The 11,363-nt window shown below is 47.1% G+C and overlaps 1 non-coding gene across 1 annotated transcript; it reads right to left on the bottom strand.

Annotated features, from left to right (window-relative positions):
* Window positions 1-4,523: 4,523 nt before the first annotated feature.
* trnak-cuu (transfer RNA lysine (anticodon CUU)) lies at window positions 4,524-4,596 on the bottom strand. Its single transcript has one exon. It is a non-coding gene; the product is annotated as a tRNA-Lys (tRNA).
* Between the last annotated feature and the right edge of the window lie 6,767 nt (window positions 4,597-11,363).

Raw genomic sequence — 11,363 nt, forward strand, 5'->3', positions numbered from 1 at the left:
CTGTTGCAAAGAAAACAGTTTCAGCATCTCCAAACTATCCTCATCGCCAAAATTCTCCGGACCAGGCAACATTCTAGTAAATCTCCTCTGCACCCTTTCCAGTGAAATCACATCTTTCCTGTAATGTGGTGACCAGAACTGCACGCAGTACTCCAGCTGTGGTGTAGCCAGTGTTTTGTACAGTTCAACCATAACCTCCTTGCTCTTGTACTCCATGTCTTGACTAATAAAGGCAAGTATTACATATGCCTTCTTAACCACATTAATTACCTGGCCTGCTACCTTCAGGGATCTGCGGACCTGCACTCCAAGGTCCCTTTATTCCTCTACACTTTTCAGTGTCGTACCATTTAATGTGTATTCCCTTGCCTTGTTAAACATCCCCAACTGCATTGCCTCACACTTATCTGGATTGAACTCCATTTGCCACAGTTCTGCCCACCTGACCAGTACATTGATCATCATCATCATAGGCGGTCCCTCGATCGAGGATGATTTGCTTCCATGAGTTCACAGGTGTTTCGATGAAGGACCCGATGTTCCAGTCCTGAATCCAATTGAGGGGGTGGAAGATGACTTTGTGTGGATTTTTTTAACGTGGGGTGACCGTTGCACATTAGCCACCACACGGGCTTGACAGAGCTGGGTCTTGGTCCATTGGCAATGGTTAACCAAGACGACAGGAGACCAGCTCTGCTGCACGGACCCAGTGCCCACACATATCGCAGTGTGGGCTGGTCCCGTGCTGCCCCTGGGCTCTCGGCTCTTCTGGGCCCTGTCCCCTCATCTGTCGCACCTCCTCCACGATCAGTCGCCGCTCCTCCACCATAAACATTCACCGCATCTCGCCACAAACACTCACCGCTCATCCGCCCCGACCTTCCCACTCCTCTCTACCTGGGCCCTGCCGATGTTCCTGCTCACGCTCCAAAATGGCGACCAGGGTTTTGATGACGTCACCCAGACGCCCATTTCAAAAACGTCGGTATTTGTTTAAATACCTTAAAAATGTTAACATATATGTAATAAAGCTTGAAGCACCTCCCGGAATTCCTTATAAGATGTGATTTTGGTTTGTTGATCCAGATTCCAGAATCCATGGAGAGATGTTACCCGTGGTATAAGGTGGTGTGGCTGGATTCCGATGGACTGCATGGATACCTTACCAACTTCGCTTGTTGTTTTAGTATCATTGCGCTGGTCCCTCGGAGAACAGTGTGAACTGGTGGGAGGATCAATGTGGCCAGGATTCGTGTCCTGGTCAATATTTATCCCTCAATCAACATCACAGAGACAGATGATCTGGTCATCATCACACTGCTGCCTATAGGAGCCTGCCGTGTGCAAATTGGCGGCTGTGTCTCCCACACTACAAGAGTGACCGCACTTCAAAAAGTACTTCATTGGCTGCAAAGCGCCTTGAAACATCCATTGATATCTTCCTGTAGTCCGCCACTTTCTTCTTCATTATCAACCACTCAGCCTGTTTTAGTGTCATCTGCAAACTTCTTACTCATACCCTCAACATTTCAGTCCAAACCATTGATGTATACCACAAAAAGCAAGGGATCCAGCACTGAGCCCTGCGGAATCCCACTGGATCACAAAATCACCCATCAACCATTACGCTTTGATTCCTGCCTCTGAACAAATTTTGGACCCAACTTGCCACTTTGCCCTTGAATCCCATGGGCTTTTACATTCGTAACCAGTCTGCCAAGTGCGACCTTGTCAAAAGCTTTGCTAAAGTGCATATACATTACATCATACCACTGCCCTCATCAACCCTCCTGGTTACCTCCTCGAAAAATGCAATCAACTTAGTCAGACATGACCTTCCCTTGACAAATTCATGTTGACTATCCTTGATTAATCCATGTCTTAGAAAATGAAGATTTATCCTGTCCCTCAGGATTTTTACAAATAATTGTAAAAGGTTCGGCTGGCCAGCCTGTATTTACTCAATCCCTTTCTCCCTTTTTAAACAAAGGTACAACGTTAGCAGTGCTCCAATCCTCTGGTCCCGCACCTGTAGCCAGTGAGGATTGGACAATGGTGGTCAGAGCCTCTGCTATTTCCTCTTTTGCTGCTCTTATCAGCCTGAGATACATTTCATCCGGGCCTGGGGATTTATCCACTTTCGAAGCTGCTAAACCACCAATACTTCCTCTCTCACTATGTTTATTTCATTTAATATTTCACACTTCTCCACCCTCATTCCAAAGTCCAAATCCCCCTTCTCTTTTGTGAAATCAGATGCAAAGTATTCATTCAGAATCCTACCCACGTCTTCTGCCTCAGCGTACAGATTCCCTTTATGGACTCTAATAGGCCCCACTCTTTCTCTACTTATCATCATGCTCTTAATGTGTTTGTAAAACATCTTTGGGTTTTACCAGATTTAATTGCCAACATTCTCTCATGCTCTCTCTTTGTTTTCCTGATATATTTTTTAATTGCACCTCTGCACCTCTAGAGTTTCTGCAGTATTGAGTTATCGGTATCTGTCATAAGCTTCCCTTTTTTTCGTTAACTTTCCCTGTATGTCCCCTGACATGCCGGGAGCTCTAGATTTGTTAGTCCCACCTTTGTTTTAAGGGAACATACTTGCTCTGTCCCCTCAGGATCTCCTCCGTGAATGCCTTCCACTGCTCTGACACTGATTTACCAGCAAGTAGCCGTTCTCAGTCAACTTTGCGAAATTCCTTCTCAGCTCAGCAAAATTGGCTTTACCCCAATTGATAACTTTTATTCCTGGTCCCCTTTGTCCTTTTCCATAACTACCCTAAACCTTACTGTGTCTGATCACTCGCACCAAAATGCTCTCCCACTGATACCCCTTCTACCTGCCCCTCTTCGATCACAAGACCCAGTCCAGAACCGCCCCTCCCTTGATGGGCTTGTTACATACTGGATAAAGAATTTCTCCTGAATGCATTTTAGGAATTCTCCACCATCTGTACCATTCACACTATCATTTTCCCAGTTAATATTCGGGTCGTTAAAATCCTCCACTATTTCAGCTCTATAGGTTTTGCACTTCTCAACAATCTGCCCATATATTTGTTCTTCTATCTCCCTCTAACTGCCTGGGGGTCAAAAGTGCACTCCCAGTAGTGTGATCGCCCCTTTTTTGTTCTTTAATTCAACCCACATGGCCTCGTTTGATGACCCCTCTAACACATCTTTCCCTTTCACAGCTGCAGGATCCGTCAATAATCTCTCACAACTCAACTGAAAGCAGCTGGAATGTGCAGCTTTGAGATGGGCTTTCTGCATCGTCAGGGCTGGAAACTGTAGAGTTTGAATGTGTACCGAACTGTACAGAGCATTCAGTAAATATAGCAGGACTGGGAGACATTATGCTTTGTTAATACTGAACAAGAAATGCACATTATTCAATGCTTCTCATATTTAATTGAGCACGTTTTCAGCTGGTTTTGAAACGGGAACCTTTTCCATGTTAAGCGAATGTGATGACCACTACACAACGGAACCCACGCTTTCAAAGCAGACTGCAACCTGAATGCAGCAACTTAGACCGCTCGGCCATCCTGACTGCTCAATATTATGTGTGGCCACCTGCAGTTTGATTTTGAACTTTTGTGTCCTGTCACATGAAGTGAATGAGGACAGCAGGCGTATCTCTGCCTGACACCGGGGAAACAGTGAGACAGACCTTGGAGCAAGGGTCTGGTTATTGCGAAACAGCAAAGAAAATATTAATTCTGGAATAACCCAAAAGGACAGGAACCTCAACATGATTTAAACACGCAACTTTCTGATCAAGAGGCAGACACACCACCGCTGCACCACGAGGCCTAAACACTGAGTCTGAGATGTTCGTCTATATGAAGGTTCTGCAATAAACGGGGCTTTAAAATCCCCGCCCATTCCCACCGGGTGTCAGAAGCTGCGCTCACCTGCCAGTCACCATATGTTTATTTGTTAAACTTTTGTGTTGCTTTCACGGGATAGCATCATTAATTAACCCATCACCTTCTTTTGCACAATGAAAGAAATGTTAACTGAGGGAGAGTTGATACTTTGATCAATAAATGCTGGAAATCTCAGCAGGTCAGGCAGCATTTGCTCGGAGACGAAACTCGGCTTAGATTGTTCATCCACAGCAAGTTTAAACATAATGCTCCCAGTTGGGATCGAACCAGGGACCTTACACATATAAAGCAAACGTGACAACCACTACACTACGGAAACCTCTGGCAAAGCATTTCCAACAGAGGGGAGCTGACCAGTGAGCTCCCTCTGTGCTGAAGCAGCCCTGAACAAGCACCTGGACTGAAAATTTCCAGAGTAATAACTTGCAATTGGAGCATCTAACAGTAAAGACGGCCGAGCGGTCTGAGGCGCTGCTTTCATTAAATTATGATAATTTAATGATAATTTCATTAAATTATCAATTCTCCCTCAGTTCGCATTTTTATCATTGTGCAAAAGAAGATCATGGGTTCATTAATGATATTGACCCGCGAAAGCAATATAAAAGTTTAATGAAAAGTAATCGCCCAACGTGGGGCTCGAACCCACGACCCTGAGATTAAGAGTCTCATGCTCTACCGACTGAGCTAGCCGGGCTTCTCAACATTTACTTGTCAATCCCCTTCAGAATATTGTCTGTTTCAATGAGATCACCTCTCATTCTTCTAAACTCCGGAGAGTATCGGCCCATTCTACACAATCTCTCACCATAGGACAGTCCTCTCATCCCAGGAATCAATCTGGTGAACCTCCGTTGTACCACCTCCAAGGCAAGTGTATCCTTCCTCAGATAAGTAGACCAAAACTGTGCGCAGTACTCCAGGTGTGGTCTCACCAGGGCCCTGTACATTTGGAGCAAGACTTCCTTACTCTTGTACTATGGGCGGAATATTAGGTACTATGGGCCGAATATCCTGTTTTTCTGCTGATTCTACGGTTGTATAAAAAGTTATTAAAATCCGACAGTCACTCGGCAAACATATTTGTATTTCCTTCAGTGTGCAACACATGTGGGTGGATTAATGATGATTGAAACAATTATTCAGTATCTCACAGACTTGAATTATATTTGTCAGCTTGCTCTGTAAAAATGCTTTCTCTGACCAGGAATCAAACCCAGACCAGGGCAGTGAGAGCACCGAATCCTAACCACTAGACTACCAGGGAACACTGCTTGCAGCCTCTGCGATAGCTTTAAATATAGTCAGCTTACAATCACAGCTGAGAATTGTGCGGTGACACGGGGTGTAACTGGATTTGCTGGGAGCAGCGTGGAGGACCCGACCTGCGTGAGAACACCAGCGGCAGGTCGGGGCCATAAAAGGAGCGGTGAGCGGCGGCCTGGGAGCAGCGTGGTGGTGTACCACGGCAAGGGACAGCGCGAGCTGGTGCAGGAGGGCGACGGCAGCGAAGAGTGATGTCATCAAAGTCCAGGTCGGTGATTGGAGCGTGGGCAGGTACAGCAGGAGCAGCGAGAGACTGTGGAGGGATGTGATCGGGGTCCAGGGGCTGCGTGAGTTCAGGGCCAGGGGCCCAGGGGCAGCACGGGCCCAGCCCACACTGCGATATGTGGGGGCACTGGGTCCGTGCAGCAGAGCTGGTCTCCAGTCGTCTTGGATAACACTTGCCACTGGATCAAGACCTCGCTCTGTCAAGCCCGCGTGATGGCTGGGGTGCAACGGCCACCACACGTTAAAAAAATCCACGCACAGGCATCTTCCTCCCTTCAACATGCAGTTCGGGACCTGGAATATTAGGTGCATCATTGAAACACCTGTGAACTCATCCTTTTTTGGCGTGGAAGCAAGTCATCCTCGTTTCGAGGGACTGCCTATGATGATGATGAACTGGATTTGCTGCAGTCCGCGGGCAGCAGGTGATGAAAGCGGGCGTGAGAGGGTGAGTGACAGGTGGGCACTGCTTCTGATGCTTTCTGACCCACGGTGGGAGTGGCCGGGGATTTTAAAGCCCTTTCATTGCACCAATGCAGGGTAAATGAAACTGTGTTTCAGGAACCTTCATGTATACAAACATGGGCACTCTGCACTGTAGACCTCGTGGTGTAACGGTCGTGTGTCTGTCTCTAGATCAGAAGGCTGCGTGTTTATATCACGTCGGGGTCACTGTACTTTTCCATATTGCTCTTCCGGAATTGAGATTTTCGTTGCTGTATCACAATTGACTTTCCCATCTTTGTATCATCAGCAAACTTGGCTCCATTACACTCGGTCCCTATATCCCTAGGATAGGGGAGGGAAGACACACCGGAGAAGTGTGAGCTTGTGGACCGGAGAAGTTGCAGCTGCTGGAGCTGTGCGTTTTATCGGGGAGGAACGGGGGGCGAGCCCGCTGAGCGACCGGAGAAGCTGAGAAGCTGCTGTTTTTTTCATCGGGTTTGACACTGTTTAAAAATGGCAGAGTGACAAGTTTTCTCTCCCTACTGCCCATGCACGAAGGTGCCGGCAGTGTTTTCGGTGCAGGCATTTGGCTCCGCCCCCCACTTCACCATCAACAGCACGCCAGGCCTCCGGGGACTGTACACAACGGCCAGGAGGGGGTGAGTTTTTCCCCGAGCCGTTTCCAGCGCGCAAAGTCGGTGCGCTTGAGGTCAGTGCGCCGACAAAACTGCTTGGGGAAAATCTAGCCCTTGAAGAGTAAGGAGTACACTGAAGGAAATACAAATATGTTTGCCGAGCAACTGTCAAATTTTAATATCTTTTTATACAACCGTCGAATCAGCAAAAAAACAGGGCACTCGCCCCTTAGTACCTAATATATAGCCCACAGTACAAGAGTAAGGAAGTCTTGCTACAATTGTACAGGGCCCTGGTGAGACCACACTTGGAGTACTGCACACAGTTTTGGTCTCCTTATTTGAGGAAGGAAATAATTGCCTGGGAGGTGGTACAACAGAGGTTCACCAGATTGATTCCTGGGATGAGACGACTGTCTTAAGTTGAGAGATTGTGTAGAATGGGCCGATACTCTCCGGAGTTTAGAAGAATGAGAGGTGATCTCATTGAAACACACAATATTCTGAAGGGGATTGACAGGGTAGATGCTGAGAGGTTGTTTCCCCCGGGCTGGAGTGTCTAGAACCAGGCGGTACAGTCTCAGGTTAAGGGGTCGGCTATTTGAGACAGAGATGAGGAGGAATGTTTTCACTCAGAGGGATATGAATCTTTGGAATTCTCTGCCTCACAGGCCTGTGGATGCTGAGTCTCTGAATATATTCAAGGCTGCGTTAGATAGATTTTTGGAGTCTCGGGGAATCAAGGGATCGAGAGATCACTGGAGTTTGGAAGAATGAGAGGGGATCTTATGGAAACATATAAAATTCTAACGGGACTGGACAGGTCCCGATTTTGGGGAAGTCCAGAACCAGGGGTCGGAGTCTAAGGGATAGCCATTTAGGACTGAGATGAGGAGAAACTTCTTCACTCAGAGAGTTGTTAGCCTGTGGAATTCTCTGCCGCAGAATTGTTGATGCCAGTTTGTTCGATATATTCAAGAGGGAGTTAGATGTGGCCCTTATAGCTAAAGGGATCAAGGGGTATGGAGAGAAAGCAGGAAAGGGGTACTGAGCTGAATGATCATCCATGATCTTATTGAATGGTGGTGCAGGCTCGAAGAGCCGAATGGCCTACTCCTGCACCTATTTTCTATGTTTCGATGTTTCTCAGTCCTGCTACTGTTTCTTTAATAATGGATTCCAACAGTTGCCCAACCACAAATGTTAGGCTAACTGGTCTATAGTTTCCTGCTTTTTGTCTGCCTCATTTTTTAAATAGGGGCATTACATTTGCAATTTTCCAATCTGCTGGGTCCTCCCCAGAATCCAGCGAGTGCATGTCCACAGATCCCTGAAAGTAGCACGCCAGGTAGATAAGGTGGTTGAGAAGAAATATGGAATGCTTGCCTTTATTAGCCGAGGCATAGAATACAAGAGATGGGGTCGGTGGGGCAGGTTTGGTCACAGCTGGAGTACTGCGTGCAGTTCTGGTCGCCATATTACAGGAAGGACATGATTGCACTGAAGAGGGTACAGAGGAGATTTACGAGGATGTTGCCGGGAGTGGAGAATCTTAGCCATGTGGACAGATTAGATAGGCTGGGTTTATTTTCCATGGAACAGAGCCTGAGGGGAGACCTCATTGAGGTGTATAAAATTATGAGGGGTCTAGATATAGTGGATAGAAAGGGACTATTTCCCTTAGCAGAGGGGTCAACAACTAGGAGGCATGAATTTAAAGTAATTGGCAGAAAGTTAAGAGGGGAATTTCTTCACCCAGAGGGTTGTGGGGATCTGGAACTCACTGCCTGAAACGGTGGTAGAGGCAGAAACGCTCACCACATTTAAAAAGTGCTTGGATGTGCACCTGAAGTGCCGTAACCTGCAGGGTCATGGACAGAGAGCTGCAAAGTGGGATTGGGCTGGATAGCCTCTTGTTGGCCGACGCGGACACGATGGGCTGAAAAAGCCTCCTTCTGTGCTGTAAACTTTTTTGATTCATTGAACTCCTTTGCAAAGAGTTGAGGTGCTTGTGTGGTGATTTGGGCACATCTTTCCTCACGTGACAACACTTCAAAGGCAACTCAACAGCTCTGAAGCACTTTGGGGCATCAGGAGTTTCTGACAGACACTGCAGAAATGCAAGTACTTATTTGCCAAGTTTCAATGCAAATGCAAGGCTGGTCTGGGATTTGAACACAGGATCTTGCGCAAAATTTAAAGTAACAACCCCACAGCAACAATCATACCACTAGACCAACAAGCCAACTGCTCAGCAACTGTGGAGATAAGATGTAACCATTATTGAAGCATATTTAGTGTATATTGCTATTCTTGATCAGAGGAGCACATGAGACGGAATCAGTGACTTTGCCTTTTCGACATGTCTTCTGAAGCGCCGCACGGTCTCACTCCTGCAGTCAATGAGCTGTTGGGACGTTAATGTATCCATCATCATCATCATAGGCGGTCCCTCGAAACGAGGATGACTTGCTTCCACGACGAAAAAGGATCAGTTCACAGGTGTTTCAATGATGGACCCGAACGACATCCCGTAGGGTGGAAGATATCTGTTCGTGGATGTTTCTTCGTGTCGTGGCCGTAGCACCCCAGCCATCACACGGGCTTGACAGAGCTTGGTCTTGGTCCAGTGGCAAGTGTTAACCAGGACGATGGAGACCAGCTCTGCTGCACGGAACTAGTGCACACACATATCGCAGTGTGGGCTGGCCCGTGCTGCCCCTGGGCCCCTGGCCCCCAAACTCATGCCTCCCCTGGGCCCTGATCACATCCCTCTACAGTCTCTCGCCGCTCCTTCGCCCCGATCTCACCGTTCCTGCTGTATCTGCCCACGCTCCAATCACCGTCCTGGACCTTGATGACGTCACTCTTCACTGCCGCCGCCCTCCTGCACCAGCTCGCGCTGCTCCCTGGAGAAGTCTCCCGGGACCTCCAAGCTGCTCCCAGGGCCGCTCGCCGTTCCTTTTATGGCCCCGACCTGCCGCTGGTGTTCTCCCGTTAGTGTATCCAGGCTGTGGGTGGCCACCCCGAGCGCAGCAGAGGGGTTTCTGCATTAGTTCTGGGTGGTGACAGTATATTTCCCCTTCTCTCTTCCTCTTGTCTATATCCCTGTGCTTTTATTTCTCTATTTATTCCCCCTGTCTCAGTTTCTAGTGTTTAAAAGGGAACAAAAGATGAAATGGCTGTCACTGTGGAACAATTTCTCTCACTCAAAGTTAGACGCACTTCCGTTGCAGCATGAGGTCTCGGCAGCTAGCCGTTGATATTCAGCTTCATATATTAATATACATAAATATATCTACATATATCATAACTGTTCCCTGGTGGTCGAGGGGTTAAGATCTGGGCACTAACCCCTGGTTTCAATTGTCGATCAATTCATCGCATAAAAATAATTGAGGTCTGTGAGACGATTAATAATTGCTGTAATCACCATGAATACCAATACTTTCTGTGATAGACCGAGCTTACAGACTATCTGGTTTCTCCTGCCCTTTGCCGGGCACGTGTTCCGGGTTGAATTTTGTAAACTGGGCGAGTTCGCTGATCGCGGGGAGACAGTAGGAGCCTCTGTGGCCCCACTGTGAGGATGTGGAAGTGAACACGCTGGCTGGGTGACCGTGACATTTGTGAAAAGGGCAGCGGAGGAGAAGGATTGAGAACTTTCAGTGTGAGACAGAAGTTGTTTCAGGTGAGCCAACACATTCCCGATCAGCACAGAGGGAGCTCACTGGTCAGCTCCCCTCTGTTGGGGTTGTTGTGCCAGAGGTTTCTGTAGTGTAGCGGTTATCACCTTTTCTTTACATGTGACAGATCCCTGGTTAAATCCTGGCCACGAACTTTATGTTTAAACTTGCTATCGAGGAACAATTAGAGGCGAGTTTCGTCTCCTGGCAAATGCTGCCTGACCTGCTGAGATTTCCAGCATTTGCTGTCGTTATTTGCGATTTATTCTCCTGTCAAAAGGGCTCCCTTATTCCTTGATTGCTCTTTATTTCATCAATAAATAGATAAATTTCAGTGGGAGAAAACAGATCCACCGGGGACATTTCGCGTGTGAGGCCAACGTGATATCCGCTACACTGCAACCAATCAAAGGGTGAGAAACCACTGAATATAAAGGATGAGCTCACAAATATCAGGGGCAGTGCAGTCTGGTCAACGTCAAACCCTCCTTTCTTATTCAGCAGAGGCATGAATGGGACTCAGAAGCCATAAATTTTAATTAAAGACACAAATACAAGTTACACGTCCAAATCTTTTCACTTTAAAATTCTTTCACTTTATTTGAAATCCTACTGCGTTGAATCTGAAAATGAGACCATGGGATTTTATCTTCACGACTGATTCTATTTTCTGTGCATGGTAGGAATAACTGGTGCTGTTAAATTTGACAAAAGTTGCCCCAGATTCCTGGTGGCATCAGCAATACAGTGTGTAAAATGGCTCAACATGCATAAGAACATAATAACAGAAGAAATAGGAGCAGGAGTTGGCCATACGCCCCTCGAGCCTGCTCCGCCATTTAATACGATCATGGTCGATGTGATCATGGACTCAGGTCCACTTCCCTGCCCGTTCCCCAAAGCACAGGACAAATGATTGAAGTATCGACTGTCCCTCAGTTAGCATTTCTTTCATTGTGCAAAAGAAGGTGAGGGGTTAATTAATGATGCTTTTCCATGAAAGCAACACAAAAGTTTGAGAAAAAAAACATACGGTGACTGGCAGGTGAGCGTTGCTTCTGATACCTGGTGGGAATGGGCGGGGATTTTAAAGACCCTTGTATTGTGAAACTTCATATAGAGGAACATCTCAGACACATTGTGTA

The sequence above is a fragment of the Pristiophorus japonicus genome, unplaced genomic scaffold, assembly GCF_044704955.1.
Source record: "Pristiophorus japonicus isolate sPriJap1 unplaced genomic scaffold, sPriJap1.hap1 HAP1_SCAFFOLD_91, whole genome shotgun sequence".
Classification (NCBI taxonomy): Eukaryota; Metazoa; Chordata; class Chondrichthyes; family Pristiophoridae; genus Pristiophorus; species Pristiophorus japonicus.